Raw genomic sequence first — 21,465 nt, 5'->3', positions numbered from 1 at the left:
AAACATGCATTTTGTGTGTAAGTGAATCATCTTATCTTGGTTCATAATGCTTTATTTTTAATTAAGTTGATAGCTAACACTTGTAATATTCCTGAGATTTTTCTAAGCACTCAACATGGTTAGCTTGTTTGATAATGTGATAGGAGCTGTTATTACGCCACTCTTACCAACGAGAAAGTTAAGGCCAGGAAAAATAAATGACCTGCTCATGGTGGTGAGAGGCGCACTGAGCACAGAATACCAGGCAGTCTGGATCCAGAGCACACTCTATTAACCTCTGCACTCTGCTATATTGAAAATAAGGCCATACCAAATGGACTACTTTGCAACATTCTTTTTTTTTTTTTTAACTTAATGGTATATCTTAAATAGTTCTCCATGGCTTTCTATATAATCATAACTCATTAATTTTAATTAGTAGCTAATAGTTCACAGCATGGACTATCCTAATTTATTTTGACATTGTCATGTGTATGGACATTAGGCTGATTCCAGTCTTTCATTATTACAAATTACAACAAATATTCTCGTATATTCTTTGTGCAAATGTTGCAGTGTCTCTAACAGATACACCTAGAAGTAAAATGATGAGATAAAGCCTATGTACAATATTAAATTTTAATAGATGTTGCTAAATTTTGATCCAAAAAGACTTTTTTTTCAGCATACATCAATAGCATTTATTGATGGGAAAGTATGGTCCAAGGGTCACATCATCTCATTTGATCACTTCAATAACCCGACGAAGTGTCTATTATTGTGCTTAACTTATGAATTAAGAGACTGAGGCTTAGAAAAGTGAAGAAACATCTTGAATCACACAGCAAGTGGGTGGCTGACACAGGGCTCAAGCCTCATTTTTCTAAACTTTCACTTGTGTTCTTTGTACTACATGATGTTAGTTATGCATTCTTTTTTTTTTTTTAATGATACTTTAAGTACTAGGGTGCATGTGTACAACATGCAGGTTTGTTACATATGTATACATGTGCTATGTTGGTGTGCTGCACCCATTAATTCGTCATTTACATTAGGTATATCTCCTAATGCTATCCCTCCCCACTCCCCCCACCCCATGACAGGTCCCGGTGTGTGATGTTCCCCTTCCTGTGTCCAAGTGTTCTCATTGTTCAATTCCCACCTATGAGTGAGAACATGCAGTGTTTGGTTTTTTGTTCTTGCAATAGTTTGCTGAGAATGATGGTTTCCAGCTTCATCCATGTCCCTGCAAAGGACATGCACTCATCCTTTTTTATGGCTGCATAGTATTCCATGGTGTAGATGTGCCACATTTTCTTAATCCAGTCTGTCATTGATGGACATTTGGGTTGGTTCCAAGTCTTTGCTATTGTGAATAGTACCACAATAAACATACATGTGCATGTGCCTTTATAGCAGAATGATTTATAATCCTTCGGGTATATACCCAGTAATGGGATGGCTGGGTCAAATGGTATTTCTAGTTCTAGATCCCTGAGGAATCACCACACTGTCTTCCACAATGGTTGAACTAGTTTACCGTCCCACCAACAGTGTAAAAGTGTTCCTATTTCTCCACATCCTCTCCAGCACCTGTTGTTTCCTGACTTTTTAATGATCACCATTCTAACTGGTGTGAGATGGTATCTCATTGTGGTTTTGATTTGCATTTCTCTGATGGCCAGTGATGATGAGCATTTTTTCATGTGTCTGTTGCCTGCATAAATGTCTTCTTTTGGGAAGTATCTGTTCATATCCTTTGCCCACTTTTTGATGGGGTTGTTTGTTTTTTTCTTGTAAACTTGTTTGAGTTCTTTGTAGATTCTGGATATTAGCCCTTTGTCAAATGAGTAGATTGCAAAAATGTTTTCCCATTCTGTAGGTTGCCTATTCACTCTGATGGTAGTTTCCTTTGCTGTGCAGAAGCTCTTTAGTTTAATTAGATCCCATTTGTCAATTTTGGCTTTTGTTGCCATTGCTTTTGGTGTCTTATCTTAAGCACCAAGACCTCTTTCTTTGAATTACCTGCCCTGGGCATTGTAATGAAAACTATTCGAAGGGATCTTCTTTTAAAATGAGTAAGTGATTTAAAAGACTTGTTGATAGCAAACTCACAATCATCTGCAATCTCTGTAAGTCCATTTTATATTTCTATCTTATTTATTTATTTATTTATTTATTTTTCAGCCTAGGCAAAGTATTATGTGTGTAGCTGACGATACAGACATGTTTCTCTTAGTTAAATTAATGATGATAGTAATTATGTTAGCAATAGCAATGACATTAATAATAATATATGGAGCTTACCATGTGACAGCAACTGAACTGAGCATAGAAATGTATTCTCTCACTGAACCCTCACAAATAATAAAATCATTCCCATTTTGTATGTGAAGAAACTGAGGCAAAAAGAGGTTGAATTACCTGCCAAAAGTCACACAGCTATAAGTCTTACTCCAGAGTTCCTTACTCCACTAGTAGTGAATTTTGTGATTGGTGAAAAACAGTGTCTTATTCTCTCTGAAATTCACAGGACTTCATCTCTATTATGGAATTTTAGTTTACATTGACTTCTGTATTCATTTACTGTTTATAATAAATATTAATATCACAAATTTACCAGCTTAAAACAACACTCATTTATTATCTCACAGATTTGGTGACTCAGAAGTCCAGGCACAATTTAGAGGGTCTTCTGCTCAAATTCTGATGAAGGTGTCAGCAGGAGCTGCCACCATCTGTGGCTTGAAGTCCTCTTCTAAGCTTACTGTTTGTTGGATTCAGTTCTTTGTGGTTACAGGATGAGGTCCTCAGCTCTCAGAGGTCATCCAGCATCGCGTGCCATATAACCTCCTCTGTAACATGGCAGTTTGCTTCTTTAAGACTAACAATAAAGTATCCTTGATGCTTCTTGTTTATTACCTATAGATCGACCCTCTTTTAAAGGGCACATGTGATTTGGTCTTTTTGGGGATAATCTCCCTTCTGATGAATTCAAACTCAATTGATTAGGGACTTTAATTACATCACATTTTTTTTTAAAAAAGATAATGAACTTTATTATTAAAAAGGGAAATACAGATGAAGGCATGGCGATTAACCATTTCCTATCCATTCGATCGGCATTATATAACATTGCTGTACAACACTTTGGAGAGTAATTTGACAATAACGTGTAATGTTAAAGTATTATAACTTCTAAGTACATAACCAGGAAATTCTTGCACTTGTGCACAGGGAAAAACATACAAAGAATGTTTATTACACCATTATTTGTAATAGCAATTTTTTAAAGAAATCTAAATATTCATCAATAAGAAAATAAATACATTGTAATATGTTCACAATATGGAAAGCAGTAAAAATGAATAAGCTATAGCTATGCATTCTAACATTTTAAAAAATCTTGAAAAAACGTTGATCAACAAAAGCAAGTTTCAGAAGAATACATACAGTATGACTCTACATATATACTGTCTAATGCTAGATGACGAGTTGGTGGGTGCAGCGCACCAGCATGGCACATGTATACATATGTAACTTACCTGCACATTGCGCACATGTACCATAAAACCTAAAGTATAATAATAATAATAATAATAATAATAATAAAAGAAAAATAAATAAATAAATAAAATAAAATAATAAAACATTAAGACATATGGGAGATGTCCAAAGAATAACATGACTAATAGCTGTGGTATCCACCACTCAGCTTTGTCAAATCTTACCACATTTTTTTTTAACCTTTGTCACATTTTATATTCTAATCATGGAAGTGGTCTCATCTTCAGAGTCCTGCCTACATTCCGAAGAGGGCATTGGCCGGGCATGGTGGCTCACGCCTCTAATCCCAGCACTTTGGGAGCCCGAGGCAGAAGGATCACTTGAGGTCAGGAGTTTAAGACTAGCCTGGGCGACATGGTGAAACCCCCATCTCTACTAAAAACACAAAAATTAGCCACGCGTGATGGCACACACCTGTAGTCCCAGCTACTTGCGAGGCTGAGGTGGGTGAATTGCTTGAACTCGGGAAGCAGAGGTTGCAATGAGCCAAGATCATGCCATGGCACTCCAACCTGGGCAACAGAGTGAGACTCGAAAAAAAAAAAAAAAGGCATTATACAAAGGTGTGGGTCACTGGGGATCATATGGAATTCTGGCCACCATAATTTATTCATCTCTACTGCTAGTCTTCAAGTTTTCTAAAGTCCTGGAACTAATAGTCTTTAGCTACCTGTATACAACAAAGTTCCTTGCACAGAATGGGCAATCTGTGCTTTCTGAATAATTTGATGAATGTGGACTTTTTATCTTTGTGCGTCAGTTACAGCATCTCACCCAAGATGGTTTTGGCATAGGATCAGTGTTAATATCAATGATGCCTATTTTTAGAAACACAAACAGAAGTCTTTGCTATCACTGTTTGGAAGCTATGCTGATGCACAGGTAGTAATCTTGTCTCTGAAAAAATAACTATGTCTTATGGTATTAGTTTGGCTATACTTCTTTGTGGTTGTTATCATTCCTCAGAGCTAAAAAATGTGAACATATGCTATCAATTAGTGGGTTCATGAGGAATTTTGCAAACAAATACTGCCAGAGTGCTGAAAAATTGGAATTACTTAATCTTGTTTACAACTGTCCTGCATGGAGGTTTGAGATTATGTAGTTTATTAATTATGGTTAGAATTCTTTTAAGTCAAATACCAATGATTTACGCTGCTCCTCAGTTCAGAAATGTACGTTTCTAATATATGTATTACCTAAACTCCCTGTGGTGCTGGTTTAATTTTTTTAAATGAAGATTTAACAATACTTCTAAAGTAACTCTTTTGTAAACACTATGTTTATTTGGACAACTACACATGCCATTCTGGATTTCTTTGTAGACCTGTCTCAAATGCAAGTGTTTTTTTTTTATAATTCATGATAATACTAATATCTACTTATATATAACACTTAGAAGTTTACTTTTCTTTTGAAGAAGTATGTAGTCTTTTCCAGCAAAACTTTCAAAAATTTCCAGGAATTATTTTATATGGCAGCTTTTGTACTTCTTCCACTTTTATTGTCAGTTTCCTTTATCTCCATGAGACATTATTTTCCTACTGTCATTTTGGAAATTATGGCTTTCACAGCTGAATTATATAAGCCATCGCCTCTATACAGAATATTACTGACTCCACACTGAGAAAAATATCACGTAAAGCTGAATAAGCGTTTGGAAAATATGAAAGCATTTACAACCAGACAGTTTAAATAATTGGAGATACAAACATCCTTTTTTCTTTTAGTCTTATGTGAGTTAAATAACTGACCAAATGCTTTTTCTTACCCATGTAAACATGTTTTTTTTTTTTCTCCATAGTTTGCTCTCAACTTTAATGCCTTCATCTAAGTGAGGTGACTTTATCTAGCAGGCATTTTATTTGTGCCTGCAACTTGGTTAGTTCATGTAATTTGAGAACACTAGTTGTTAACAAAACATGATATAATGAACTGTGTGTACTATAATAAAGACTGGAATTTTGGGGCATAATTTTAGCTCTTCCCTCCTTCTTGCTCAGCTACAAATGGTGCAGAAGATTCCAATCAGAGACCTGAGGTCAAAACCATACCAGCTGTTACTTCTGTGTGATCCTGGGCAAGTTACTGTCTGGGTGATCTTCATCTGTTTCCTCATTTGGTGAAATGATAATCATGGATCCCCCATTAATGGGGTTACTTATATGAGTAATGTCTGTAAAGTGCTTAACACAGTGGCATATACGTTTCACTTAAATGTTACCTATTTGCATTTCATTTCATCTTTTTTGGTACTGGTATACATGGTGAGCAACAAGAACAAAGTTCTTATCAGTGAAAAATAAAAGTTCTCCTATGTAGCGTTCCCATAGATATATGTAAATTTGCATATGGTATCAGCGTTTGAGGTAACAAACAGCTGTTTCACAAGGTAGTTGTGAATATTACTACCTGTTTCTGGTGATACGTAGTATTCAGAGACTTAGAATCTTCTTTAGAGAAGTTTCTGTGTACAATCACGAATCACTCAACAATGGGGATACATTTTCAGAAATATAGGCATTTTCTCAGTGAGAATATCAGGTGGTTTTGTCATTGTGTGAACATAATAGAATGTACTCACACAAACTTAGATGGTGCAGCCTACTACACGCCTAAGCTATAGACGGTTTGTAGCCTTGGTCCTAGGATACCAACCTGTACAGCATGTTACTCTACTAAATACCGTGGGCAGTTGTAACACAATGTTATGTATTTGTGTATCTAAACATAGGAGAGGTATAATAAAAATATATTGTAAAAGATATACATTGCTTACCCCTATATTAGACACTTACCATGAACAGAGTTTGCAGGACTGGAAGTTGCTCTGGGTGTCAGTGAGTGGTAAGTGAAAGTGAAGGTCTAGAACATTACTGTACACTATATAGACTTTATAAACACTGTACACTTAGCCTATACTAAATTAATTAAAATATTTTTACTTCAATAGTAAATCAAAATTAGCTTACGCTAACTTTTTTTGTCTTTTAAACTTTTTGACCCTTTTGCAATAACTTAAAATGGCTTAAAACACAAACACATTATACAGCTGTACAAAAATATTTCCTTTTTTAGATCCTTGTTCTTTTTTTTTTTTTTTTTTTAGGCATAATTATGACTTTATTATTGTTCTTATTTGAAGATTCTTTTTTTTTCTTTTTTTTTCTTTTATTATTATTATTATTATTATTATTATACTTTAGGTTTTATGGTACATGTGCCCAATGTGCAGGTAAGTTACATATGTATACATGTGCCATGCTGGGGCGCTGCACCCACCAACTCGTCATCTAGCATTAGGTATATCTCCCAATGCTATCCCTCCCCCCTACCCCCAACCCACAACAGTCCCCGAAGTGTGATGTTCCCCTTCCTGTGTCCATGTGTTCTCATTGTTCAATTCCCACCTATGAGTGAGAATATGCGGTGTTTGGTTTTTTGTTCTTGCGATAGTTTACTGAGAATGATGATTTCCAATTTCATCCATGTCCCTACAAAGGACATGAACTCATCATTTTTTATGGCTGCATAGTATTCCATGGTGTATATGTGCCACATTTTCTTAATCCAGTCTATCATTGTTGGACATTTGGGTTGGTTCCAAGTCTTTGCTATTGTGAATAATGCGGCAATAAACATACGTGTGCATGTGTCTTTATAGCAGCATGATTTATAGTCCTTTGGGTATATACCCAGTAATGGGATGGCTGGGTCGAATGGAATTTCTAGTTCTAGATCCCTGAGGAATCGCCACACTGACTTCCACAAGGGTTGAACTAGTTTACAGTCCCACCAACAGTGTAAAAGTGTTCCTATTTCTCCACATCCTCTCCAGCACCTGTTGTTTCCTGACTTTTTAATGATTGCCATTCTAACTGGTGTGAGATGGTATCTCATTGTGGTTTTGATTTGCATTTCTCTGATGGCCAGTGATGGTGAGCATTTTTTCATGTGTTTTTTGGCTGCATAAATGTCTTCTTTTGAGAAGTGTCTGTTCATGTCCTTCGCCCACTTTTTGATGGGGTTGTTTGTTTTTTTCTTGTAAATTTGTTGGAGTTCATTGTAGATTCTGGATATTAGCCCTTTGTCAGATGAGTAGGTTGCAAAAATTTTCTCCCATTTTGTAGGTTGCCTGTTCACTCTGATGGTAGTTTCCTTTGCTGTGCAGAAGCTCCTTGTTCTGTATGCTTTATTTCTATTTTTAAATTTTTCTTTCGTTTTTATTTATTTTTTGTTAAAAACTAAGACACAATTGCACATACTGGCTTAGGCCTGCACAGGGTCAGGATCATCAATATTCAGTGTCTTCCACCTCTGCATATTGTTGCACTGGAAGGTCTTTGGGGCCTAACATTCATGGAGCTGTCATCTCCATGGTAACAGTATCTTCTTCTGGAATAACCCTTAAAGGACCTGCCTAAGGCTGTTTTACAGTTAATGTGTTAAAAAAAAAATGTAGGTAGAAGGAATACACTCTAAAATAATGATAATATAGTAAATAAGTAAACCAGTTACATAGTCATTTATAATTATTATCAAGTACTATGTAATGCACCCAATTCTATGTGCTATACTTTTTTATGACTGGCAGTAGAGCAAGTTTGCTTACACCAGCTTCACCACAAATATGTAAGTAATGCATTGCACTGTGGTGTTAGGATGGCTGTAGTATCTGTAGGCAATAGGACCTTTTCAGCTCCAATATAATTTAATGGGGCCACAATCCTGTATGACATCCATCCTTGAGCAAATGGTCGTTATGCAGTTTATGACTTATATGTGTGCGTGTAATATTTTCACAATATTGGGTAGATCCTTCCATATATATTTAGATATAAGCATATATTCACATATATTCTGTATATATATATACACACACATAATTGTCTGTTTTTATTTGAATATTTTGCTCTTGGAGAAAGGGAAAGAAATATGTTCAGGTGAAAGATTTAGGTATAAGTGGATACACACAAATAGGGTTATAATGGACATACAGAGCAGACTGAGGAAAAAACATACAAGAGATTTTGGTTATACTTATAAAAATAAAAAGGTAACATTTAGGTAGCCCTTGTAGTAAGCCAGAACTCACCTCAGTACTTCACATGTATTAATTCATTTAATCTTCATAAAACAACTCTATGAGGTGGAAATTATTAATATTGCCATTTTACAAATGAGGAAAACTAAGTCACAGAAATGGTAAGTGACTTGTTTGTGGTCATGTGACCGATATATGGGGGAATAGGGATTTGAAGCTTTGTAGTGTGGCTCCAGAGCCAATGTGCTATTCAAAAGAAGTTTTTTCATGTATCTCCAAACAATATGCCCCTTAGAGCCAAGCAAGAGAGACCTCTGCCCTAGCCCCTAAAGGGCTCTGCCAATCACACACACATCAAAAAAACATGTTAAACAGCCCATGAGCTCCTGGTCCGTCTGTTCTGTGCTGGTGCATTGTGACCAGAAACCAGTTCAGGCTCCAGGAAGCACTTCTGGACATTTCCTCTCCTGAGTCCCCAGCAGGACGTCCATATTTCAATGACCAGAGGGGTGTAGGCTGCCTCTGGCAAAGGTTCAATGACCAGAGGTGTGTGGGCTGCCTCTGGCAAAGGGACAATGCTCCTGAGGATTCAAGTGATGGAAACGCTTAAGGGAAAAGATTAATCCTTCCATTCCTTCTTTTTAGGCGTCATGCATGCAGTCGACTTTTGCATTAAAAAAAATTGCTCTTCATTTGTTGTGAACATGTATTTTCTGGCTTCTCTTCATGTTCCAATTTCTGGTTTGAGAGGCATTAATTAACTATTGTGGTATTCAAAATATACCCATTAGCATTTTGCAGATTAAAGCAATCCGTGTTATTCTTAAAAATGCATGTATGAGCTTAGACATAACATGCATGAAGGGTGATATCTACATTAGCAATTGGCTAAGTATTAAATACTAGAATTGCAAATAGTTTCATTTTTTAATTATAAGGATTTAATTTGATTTAATCAAAATTTCAGAATAGTAAGTGAAACAATTTATTTTCAAGGCAGGAAGATGAGATATATTCCATTTTTTGGTTTGATTTATTATTATTATTATTTTTGAAACAGTTTTCACTCTGTCACCCAGGCTGCAGTGCAGTGGTGCAATCTGGGCTCACTGCAACCTCTGCCTCCTAGGATCAAGTGATTCTCCCACCTTAGCCTCCAGAGTAGCTAGGACTACAGGCATGTGCCACCACACCTGGCTAATTTTTTGTGGAGACAGCATTTCACCATGTTGCCCAGGCTGGTCTGGTACTACTGGGCTCAAATGATCCACCTGTCTTGTCCTCCCAAAATGCTGGGATTACAAGTGTGAACCACCTCACCCAATAGGAAAATGTTCATATTTCATCATAACAGTAATTTAGTAATTTATTAGGAAAAACTAGAATTTATTTAGGATAGATGTCTAAACTTTGAAACTTTTATTATGAAGGACACATTTTTAGAGCACTGCATAACTAAAACACAATGCTGGTCCTTCCTACTGTCAAGACTGCCTGGATTCAAATTTTGGCTCTGCTGATGATTAGCTGGGTAGTACTTGCTCAAATTAATTGAGCTCCTTCTCAGTCTCTTCTGTGAAATAAACATACTAACACATTCGCCTCCTAGTGTTATCATGAGAACTGGCTCTGATAAAGCAGTCAGTGAATGTTAGATATTATTCTTTTATTTCATTGTTAGTGTCTTCCTGCTGCTTTAACAAAGAAGGTGATTTTTTAAAACTGCTCAATGTATATGAGAAGTTTCCCTACCTTCTCAAAGATAAGGCAAGGATCTCCCTGAACAGAGTTTGTATTTTTTGTGGCTTGCCCAGTTCTGTATAACATTGTGCATTTTTCTCCCTTTTTGTATTTAGAGAATAAAAATAAGAAAAACAGAAGAGGCTAGATGTAGTGACTCACACTTTGGGAGACTGGGGTGGTAATATCACTTAAGCCAAGAAATTTGAGACCAGCCTGTGCAACATAGCCAGACCCCATCCCTACAAAAAAAAATAAAAATTAAAAATTAGCTGGGCATGGCAGCACATACCTGTGGTCCAAGCTACTCAGGAGGCAGAGGCAGGAGGATCACTTGAGCCTGGGAGGTTGAGGCTGCATGCACTGTGCCATAATTGCAGCACTGCTGTATGGCCTGGGTGACAGAGGGAGACCCTGTCTCAAAAAAAAAAATGAAAAACAGAAGGAAAATATTTCCCCTCTCTATATATGATTTGAAACCTCTTAGCCTGCTTTAGATTAGCAAATACTTCTTATGGGAGCAACTACAAATGTAAAGTAAAGGAAACATCCCCCTTACCACAAACACCTTGTATTTCTCTTCCTCTTCTTTCTTTTGCCTTCATCTATTCTGGAAAGCCCAGGTTTCTTGGCATCTTACAGAGCCTCAAGTCCAGCAAATAGGTAGGAGGGTTGAACCAGGGTAGCTATGGTGTCTAATCTTTGCTTTTCTCTCACCAAATAAATGCCTCGCCCTGAGTCATACACATAGTAGGCACCAGGTGGATACTTTCATATTTGTTACAAGTTCAAACAAATTATATGATTGAAATGGCCTGTTTTCACGTAGAAGTTGAGAACCCATCTCAACAATTATTGAAATGTTTTCAGGCAAAGTACTATTTGTTGTGGCATTTCACGGAGGAAATCCTCTTTTCTAACGATTGAAAGTGATTTTTATTCAAAGTATTCAGGGCTTTTGGAGAGGACAGTTGCAGTTTTCCTCTTAAGGTAATAGAACAACCATTTTAAGTATCTGAAATTTGCCGTAGAATTAAAATTTAGGCCCCACTAAAAATGATTTGTGCTTAAGGGAAGCAGTGTAGTTGGCGTTTAAAGTGAAAACAGAGGATTCAGACTGACAGGACATGTCGAAGCCCATTTGTTAACTAGTTGGACAGATTACTTATTACCACTAAGCCTCCGTTTCTTCATTTGTAAAAGGAGGATAACAGCTGCATCTTTTTCATAGAGTTGGTGCGGGGATTGTTAGAAAAATCTGTGTGAAGCACTTAGCACAACTGCAGAAGGCAATTCATATACTACAAATATAAGTTATTATTGTCTCTTAAAGTGTCAATATAATGTCTGTATAACATTAGCATCTGGGAACCGTTTGAGGGCTGGATCCTAACCACTTACAGAGCACGCCATGTATGTCAGGCATCGTTCTAGATGCTCATGTTCTTTTATCAGCAACCCCAACTGGTAGGTGCTATTATTTCCTTGTCACAGATAAACCTTAAGAACAGAGGAATATAAAGGTTCAGTTTCTAGTTAGTATGAAAATTCTCATATCTGACTACTGCATTGTAAAGGATTGGAAATCCTTGTATATGTGACAAATCATGTTTCTTGGAAAAAATAAAATTTTCTTTGTAATTTCTGTGGTCTAAAATCTATTGATATATGAACACCCTAATAAATGTCCCAATACATATGAAGTGTTTGGTAGAGTGCATGGCCTGCTATTCTTATTACTTGATTTTGAAAGCATGTGAGTTTATCATGTAAGCACTGCACAAAATAGCAACTGCCCTGTAGAGTGTGCAGCTCTTGCTAAGGTCTGGGGATTCGTGCAGAGGTCTGGGGCAAACCTCTTGACCTCGTTTACTCTCTCAACAGTCGTGGAGTGATAATGTCCAGAAGTACTATAAGGCCTGACTTGTTGAAGAATAAAACTATTTAGTATGAAAAGCTGTGTTGAGATAAGAGGTAATAAATAGTGACCGCACTTAAGTCAATTTGTGATTATTCAAGCCCTAACCATATAATCCATCTCCTTGTAACCAGTCTGGCCATATCTCTACTCGTTAGCACAACTTCAGTTTTATACCCTTTGGAGAAGGAGCTTTACACCATTGGATAAAATTGTACCATTGATATCTTCTTTCAAATTTACATTCTACACCAGTCCTTTATACAGATGTGTGCCTAGTGACAAATAATACCCTGATTTGTTGTCCAAGTTATCAAATATTGACCACTCATGAGGCAACTTAGTCAGTTATTCCAGAAACCCCTATGTAATAAGACACCTGTAACAGAGATAATCTTAGAATGATTGTATGTATACTACATAATGAATGAAAGGACCTGTAAATCTTCCGTGCGTCCTCTGTCACTCTGAGTGCCTTGTGTTTAGTGAAGTCTAAAAATGTTTGCTGGATGAAGAAAGGGAATTTGGGGATTACTAATAATTCTGATTTGTTCGTTGTCTTTCTTCATTCTACGATGAAATCAAGAGTTGAATAAATATGCCATATACAGCTCTTATTTTGCATTATTCTTGGCTTTAAATTATACAGTGAATGCAATGCTCCCTATTTGCTGTTTTTTTCCAGCATTCATGATATTTTGACCAATACCTAAATAATTGTTAGCCATGTTATAATAACTATAAATAAGAGAGCTACTTTTTTGTATTTATTTTTTGCAGGAAAAATAAAACAGCTATTGGACATATGGATCCTTGAATAATTCCTTTGAGAAAAATAAAATTGCAGCTCATAAGCTTCAATTGATATTTTTAGATTAAAATTAATGTCTTTCAAGGAAGACATTGCAGAAAATTTTACTGCAATAATAACAGGAGATTCAGAACTTAATACCAGATTCTCCAAGTGCCTAAGTAATTCCCTTGGGAATATGTTTAGGCACATCTGCAGATTGTATTAATTCTTTCTTGCCACTGGGGGAGTATTGAATGAGTTATTGTTTCAAAGTACAGGCTGTGGAATAATCTGCTTCAGAACTAATAGAGCTAACTCACATTTTTATCTCCTCATATATCAGTAAGGGATTTCATTTCTAGTGTGAAATATATGAAGAGATAAATAGGATATTAGAGTTTGTAGGATGCATCCTTCTCACGATTGGAGCTGTATATTTGGCCTTTCCAAACACTAACAGTAATGGAGACTGCATGTGCAAGTGTTCATTACAGAGATGATAGACTTTTCTGTGGAGCATGTTTTATAGACTAAATCTTAAAGGAAAATGGTAAGAATACTTCTTACATATGAAATGTGCTTCATCTCCAAAAATTAAGTCTTTCTCTCTCCTTTCCCTCCCTCCTTCTTCTTCTCTCATTTTCTTTTTACTATTTTATTGTCTCTAAGACAGTAAGGACTATGTGACAGGAAACTGATTTTATGAGGAGAATTTTAGATGTGGATGGCACGGTCTTGTGGTGACTGAAAGCAGGAGCTTGTTAGTCTCCCTCCAGCCTCCTACTTATGGAACCCAGATTAGGGTTGAGAGAGCTGCCTACTTCAGTGGAATGAGTGCTTTTCAAAAATCAAAATATTGTTTGTTTATTAAGTTATACGTAATTCTTAGGTGTATTGTGTGCACTGTGCTAAGTGCTGCATATACAGTATTGAAAAAAAAAAGTCAAACTCTTTCCATTATGGATATTATAGTTTAGTTGGGTGACACTAAAGAGTGAAGAGAGAACAAACAAACAAACACATAAATATATTGCAATAAGGGAAGAATATTGGGGATTCTAATTGAGGTTTGGTAGCTGATCAGAGAAGAAATCTGAGGATATAATATTTAAACTGAGATCTGAAGGGTAAGTGGAGGTGAATAAGGTAAGAGAGAAGGGAAGATATGTCCATATACAGGAACCTACCAGGAAAAAAAAGTTTAGGCAGAAAAGATCTTGATGCCTTTGAGTAACTGGAAGGAGACCAGTGTGATTGCTATGTCGTGAACTGGAAACAGGGTTGGAAACCTAGCAGGGGTCACATCATGCAAAGTTTTGTGGGCCTTTTTATGAGTTTTTGCTTTGAATTGAGTTGAAAGACATCAAGGCTTTTTAAAAAGAGAGGATCAAGACCTGATACATGTCTTAAGAATTTTACTTGGCAGTGTGGGTTGGAGGGAGAAAAAGTGCATGGGGAAACTAGCTTGGAGACTGTTGCATTTGTCAATGTAAGGGATGATGCCATGGCTAACATTTTGGCAGGGCAGTTGGAGAAAAAACTGACTATGTGTGTTTGTATATACGTATATAGTTATAGATAACAGAATGAATGGAACTTGTCAAATGAGTAGATGAAGAGTACTTCAAGATTGAGCACTAATTTTTTTTGTCCTGGGCAGCTGGGTAGATAATAATACTATTTTCTGAAAAGGAAGACAAACTTTGAGGATGGAGGCGGGGAGTTTGATTTTAGAAAAGTGAAGTTTGAGATGCTTGCATCTCAAGTAGGTTTTTGGATATATGATTTTGATGCTCAGATATAAATTTTGGTGTTTTGAGGCATATAAATTATATTGTATGGATGAGAAAATCTATGGAGACGTGTATGCAAAGAGAAAAGAAGAGGTGGGGTTGGGGGCAGGATTGGTCCCCAAGGAATTCCAACTTTGAGGATCGAGGTAGAGGAGGAAGGGCCAGCAGCTGTTGCTGAAGGAGGGTAGGAGGAGGCCAGGAAAGGCTGCAGGAAAATCAAGAAGATGTGCTGATACGACGGCCATGAAAGCTAGGGTATCAAGATAGAGAGGTGGCTAATGTGCCAAGCACTGCTGAGAGGGCTGGTAATTTAAGAGTCAAAGCGGAATAGGAACAGCTCCGGTCTACAGCTCCCAGCGCGAGCCACGCAGAAGACGGGTGATTTCTGCATTTCCATCTGAGCTGTGAGGAGAGCAGTGGTTCTCCCAGCACGCAACTGGAGATCTGAGAACGGGCTGACTGCCTCCTCAAGTGGGTCCCTGACCCCTGACCCCCGAGCAGCCTAACTGGGAGGCACCCACCAGCAGGGGCAGACTGACACCTCACACGGCCGGCCAGGTACTCCAACAGACCTGCAGCTGAGGGTCCTGTCTGTTAGAAGGAAAACTAACAGAAAGGACATCCACACCAAAAACCCATCTGTACATCACCATCATCAAAGACCAAAAGTAGATAAAACCACAAAGATGGGGAAAAAACAGAGCAGAAAAACTGGAAACTCTAAAAACCAGAGTACCTCTCCTCCTCCAAAGGAACGCAGTTCCTCACCAGCAACGGAACAAAGCTGGACGGAGAATGACTTTGACGAGCTGAGAGAAGAAGTCTTCAGACGATCAAATTACTCCGAGCTACGGGAGGATATTCAAACCAAAGGCAAAGAAGTTGAAAACTTTGAAAAAAATTTAGAAGAATGTATAACTAGAATAACCAATACAGAGAAGTGCTTAAAGGAGCTGATGGAGCTGAAAACCAAGGCTCGAGAACTACGTGAAGAATGCAGAAGCCTCAGGAGCGATGCGATCAAATGGAAGAAAGGGTATCAGCCCTGGAAGATGAAATGAATGAAATGAAGCGAGAAGGGAAGTTTAGAGAAAAAAGAATAAAAAGAAACGAGCAAAGCCTCCAAGAAATGTGGGACTATGTGAAAAGACCAAATCTACGTCTGATTGGTGTACCTGAAAGTGATGGGGAGAATGGAAACAAGTTGGAAAACACTCTGCAGGATATTATCCAGGAGAACTTCCCCAATCTAGCAAGGCAGGCCAACATTCAGATTCAGGAAATACAGAGAACGCCACAAAGATACTCCTCGAGAAGAGCAACTCCAAGACACATAATTGTCAGATTCACCAAAGTTGAAATGAAGGAAAAAATGTTAAGGGCAGCCAGAGAGAAAGGACAGGTTACCATCAAAGGGAAGCCCATCAGACTAACAGCAGATCTCTCGGCAGAAACCCTACAAGCCAGAAGAGAGTGGGGGCCAATATTCAACATTCTTAAAGAAAAGAATTTTCAACCCAGAATTTCATATCCTGCCAAACTAAGCTTCATAAGTGAAGGAGAAATAAAATACTTTACAGACAAGCAAATGCTGAGAGATTTTGTCACCACCAGGCCTGCCCTAAAAGAGCTCTTGAAGGAAGCGCTAAACATGGAAAGGCACAACTGGTACCAGCCACTGCAAAATCATACCGAAATGTAAAGACCATTGAGACTAGGAAGAGACTGCATCAACTAACGAGCAAAATATCCAGCTAACATCATAATGACAGGATCAAATTCACACATAACAATATTAACTTTAAATGTAAATGGACTAAATGCTCCAATTAAAAGACACAGACTGGCAAATTGGATAAAGACTCAAGACCCATCAGTGTGCTGTATTCAGGAAACCCATCTCACGTGCAGAGACACACATAGGCTCAAAATAAAAGGATGGAGGAAGATCTACCAAGCAAATGGAAAACAAAAAAAGGCAGGGGTTGCAATCCTAGTCTCTGATAAAACAGACTTTAAACCAACAAAGATCAAAAGAGACAAAGAAGGCCATTACATAATGGTAAAGGGATTAATTCAACAAGAAGAGCTAACTATCCTAAATATATATGCACCCAATACAGGAGCACCCAGATTCATAAAGCAAGTCCTGAGTGACCTACAAAGAGACTTAGACTCCCACACATTAATAATGGGAGACTTTAACACCCCACTGTCAACATTAGACAGATCAACGAGACAGAAAGTCAACAAGGATACCCAGGAATTGAACTCAGCTCTGCACCAAGCGGACCTAATAGACATCTACAGAACTCTCCACCCCAAATCAACAGAATATACATTTTTTTCAGCACCACACCACACCTATTCCAAAATTGACCATATACTTGGAAGTAAAGCTCTCCTCAATAAATGTAAAAGAACAGAAATTGTAACAAACTGTCTCTCAGATCACAGTGCAATCAAGCTAGAACTCAGGCTTAAGAATCTCACTCAAAACCACTCAACTACGTGGAAACTGAACAACCTGCTCCTGAATGACTACTGGGTACATAACGAAATGAAGGCAGAAATAAAGATGTTCTTTGAAACCAATGAGAACCAAGACACAACATACCAGAATCTCTGGGATGCATTCAAAGCAGTGTGTAGAGGGAAATTTATAGCACTAAATGCCCACAAGAGAAAGCAGGAAAGATCCAAAATTGACACCCTAACATCACAATTAAAAGAACTAGAAAAGCAAGAGCAAACACATTCAAAAGCTAGCAGAAGGCAAGAAATAACTAAAATCAGAGCAGAACTGAAGGAAATAGAGACACAAAAAACCCTTCAAAAAATAAATGAATCCAGGAGCTGGTTTTTTGAAAGGATCAACAAAATTGATAGACCGCTAGCAAGATTAATAAAGAAAAAAAGAGAGAAGAATCAAATAGATGCAATAAAAAATGATAAAGGGGATATCACCACCGATCCCACAGAAATACAAACTGCCATCAGAGAATATTACAAACACCTCTATGCAAATAAACTAGAAAATCTAGAAGAAATGTATAAATTCCTCAACACATACACCCTCCCAAGACTAAACCAAAAAGAAGTTGAATCTCTGAATAGACCAATAACAGGAGCTGAAATTGTGGCAATAATCAATAGCTTACCAACCAAAAAAAGTCCAGGACCAGATGGGTTCACAGCCGAATTCTACCAGAGGTACAAGGAGGAGCTGGTACCATTCCTTCTGAAACTATTCCAATCAATAGAAAAAGAGGGAATCCTCCCTAACTCATTTTATGAGGCCAGCATCATCCTGATACCAAAGCCTGGCAGAGACACAACAAAAAAAGAGAATTTTAGACCAATATCCTTGATGAACATTGATGCAAAAATCCTCAATAAAATACTGGCAAACAGAATCCAGCAGCACATCAAAAAGCTTATCCACCATGATCAAGTGGGCTTCATCCCTGGGATGCAAGGCTGGTTCAATATACGCAAATCAATAAATGTAATCCAGCATATAAACAGAACCAAAGACAAAAACCACATGATTATCTCAATAGATGCAGAAAAGGCCTTTGACAAAATTCAACAACCCTTCATGCTAAAAACTCTCAATAAATTAGGAATTGATGGGACGTATCTCAAAATAATAAGAGCTATTTATGACAAACCCACAGCCAATATCATACTGAATGGGCAAAAACTGGAAGCATTCCCTTTGAAAACTGGCACAAGACAGGGATGCCCTCTTTCGCCACTTCTATTCAACATAGTGTTGGAAGTTCTGGCCAGGGCAATTAGGCAGGAGAAGGAAATCAAGGGTATTCAATTAGGAAAAGAGGAAGTCAAATTGTCCCTGTTTGCAGATGACATGATAGTATATCTAGAAAACCCCATTGTCTCAGCCCAAAATCTCCTTAAGCTGATAAGCAACTTCAGCAAAGTCTCAGGATACAAAATCAATGTGCAAAAATCACAAGCATTCTTATACATCAATAACAGACAAACAGAGAGCCAAATCATGAGTGAACTCCCATTCACAATTGCTTCAAAGAGAATAAAATACCTAGGAATCCAACTTACAAGGGATGTGAAAGACCTCTTCAAGGAGAACTACAAACCACTGCTCAAGGAAATAAAAGAGGATACAAACAAATGGAAGAACATTCCATGCTCATGGGTAGGAAGAATCAATATCGTGAAAATGGCCATCCTTCCCAAGGTAATTTACAGATTCAATGCCATCCCCATCAAGCTACCAATGACTTTCTTCACAGAATTGGAAAAAACTACTTTAAAGTTCATATGGAACCAAAAAAGAGCCCGCATCGCCAAGTCAATCCTAAGCCAAAAGAACAAAGCTGGAGGCATCACACTACCTGACTTCAAACTATACTACAAGGCTACAGTAACCAAAACAGCATGATACTGGTACCAAAACAGAGATATAGATCAATGGAACAGAACAGAGCCATCAGAAATAATGCCACATATCTACAACCATCTGATCTTTGACAAACCTGAGAAAAACAAGAAATGGGGAAAGGATTCCCTATTTAATAAATGGTGCTGGGAAAACTGGCTAGCCATATGGAGAAAGCTGAAACTGGATCCCTTCCTTACACCTTATACAAAAATCAATTCAAGATGGATTAAAGACTTAAATGTTAGACCTAAAACCTTAAAAACCCTAGAAGAAAACCTAGGCAATACCATTCAGGACATAGGCATGGGCAAGGACTTCATGTCTAAAACACCAAAAGCAATGGCAACAAAAGCCAAAATTGACAAATGGGATCTAATTAAACTAAAGAGCTTCTGCACAGCAAAGGAAACTACCATCAGAGTGAACAGGCAACCTACAAAATGGGAGAAAATTTTCGCAACCTACTCATCTGACAAAGGGCTAATATCCAGAATCTACAATGAACTCCAACAAATTTACAAGAAAAAAACAAACAACCCCATCAAAAAGTGGGCGAAGGACATGAACAGACACTTCTCAAAAGAAGACATTTATGCAGCCAAAAAACACATGAAAAAATGCTCACCATCACTGGCCATCAGAGAAATGCAAATCAAAACCACAATGAGATACCATCTCACACCAGTTAGAATGGCAATCATTAAAAAGTCAGGAAACAACAGGTGCTGGAGAGGATGTGGAGAAATAGGAACACTTTTACACTGTTGGTGGGACTGTAAACTAGTTCAACCCTTGTGGAAGTCAGTGTGGCGATTCCTCAGGGATCTAGAACTAGAAATTCCATTCGACCCAGCCATCCCATTACTGGGTATATACCCAAAGGACTATAAATCATGCTGCTATAAAGACACATGCACACGTATGTTTATTGCGGCATTATTCACAATAGCAAAGACTTGGAACCAACCCAAATGTCCAACAATGATAGACTGGATTAAGAAAATGTGGCACATATACACCATGGAATACTATGCAGCCATAAAAAATGATGAGTTCATATCCTTTGTAGGGACATGGATGAAATTGGAAATCATCATTCTCAGTAAACTATCGCAAGAACAAAAAACCAAACACCGCATATTCTCACTCATAGGTGGGAATTGAACAATGAGAACACATGGACACAGGAAGGGGAACATCACACTTCGGGGACTGTTGTGGGTTGGGGGTAGGGGGGAGGGATAGCATTGGGAGATATACCTAATGCTAGATGACGAGTTGGTGGGTGCAGCGCACCAGCATGGCACATGTATACATATGTAACTTACCTGCACATTGGGCACATGTACCATAAAACCTAAAGTATAATAATAATAATAATAAAAGAAAAAAAAAAAGAAAATAAGAAAAAAAAAAAAAAAAAAAAGAGTCAAAGCATGTTCAATCAGATGGAACAACACGAAGATTGTTTAAGGTTTAAGACAAGAGAAGGTGGTGGAGTGGCGGAGGCTGAACCAAGAGTAGAGTGAGGTGAAGAATGAATGTGGAATGATAAGGCAGACAGCACATGTAAGCAAGTCTTTAAAGGCTTTTTTCTCTGAAAAGGAATTGAGATATTGGGCAATAGCTGGAGAAGGTTGTGAGGTTAAGAGGAATTTTTTTTTAATGATTGGAGACACTAGATCAGAAAGAGAGAGGATCAACAGAAGATCGAAGACCTTGCAAAGCCAAAGAGTTTGATTCAGAAGCATGCGAGGGAATGGCCTTTGTTAGGAAAGGAGAAGGAGAAGGTGGGTGGAGCCCATGACATTCTGTATTTTGGAGTTGTTATTTGAAGAGGGAGTTAAAGCCTCATAGATTCTATTTTCTCAGTAAAGAGAAAATTAGAGTCATTGGCTAAAAGTGAAGGAGTGAGGGAGTGAGTGGGTTTGAGAAGTATGAGGGAGGAAAGAGCAAACTTAGAAGGAAATTGTGGGAAGCGTACACATTTGAGAACTATTCCACAGAACTTTGATATATAAACCCAATAAAGGAAGAGAAGTTCTGTTTGAAGACAAGCGAGAAGAAGCAGAAGTTTGCCCACTCAGTTTTCTCTGTACTGTAGGGGTAGGCCTAGAGGAACCCCTTGGCTCCAAGGTATTGAATCTGGAAACACATAGCTGGGGAAAATGTGTCTTTTCAATATAGACAGAGCACTCAATT

At 37.7% G+C, this 21,465-nt stretch overlaps 1 protein-coding gene across 2 annotated transcripts in view; it reads left to right on the top strand.

Moving 5' to 3' along the window:
* PDGFD (platelet derived growth factor D) overlaps positions 1-21,465 on the top strand; it is a 257,912-nt gene that overhangs the window by 53,893 nt on the left and 182,554 nt on the right. The window lies entirely within an intron of this gene.

This window comes from Pongo pygmaeus, chromosome 9 (genome assembly GCF_028885625.2).
Source record: "Pongo pygmaeus isolate AG05252 chromosome 9, NHGRI_mPonPyg2-v2.0_pri, whole genome shotgun sequence".
Classification (NCBI taxonomy): Eukaryota; Metazoa; Chordata; class Mammalia; order Primates; family Hominidae; genus Pongo; species Pongo pygmaeus.
This window is presented reverse-complemented; position numbering and strand designations above follow the sequence as displayed.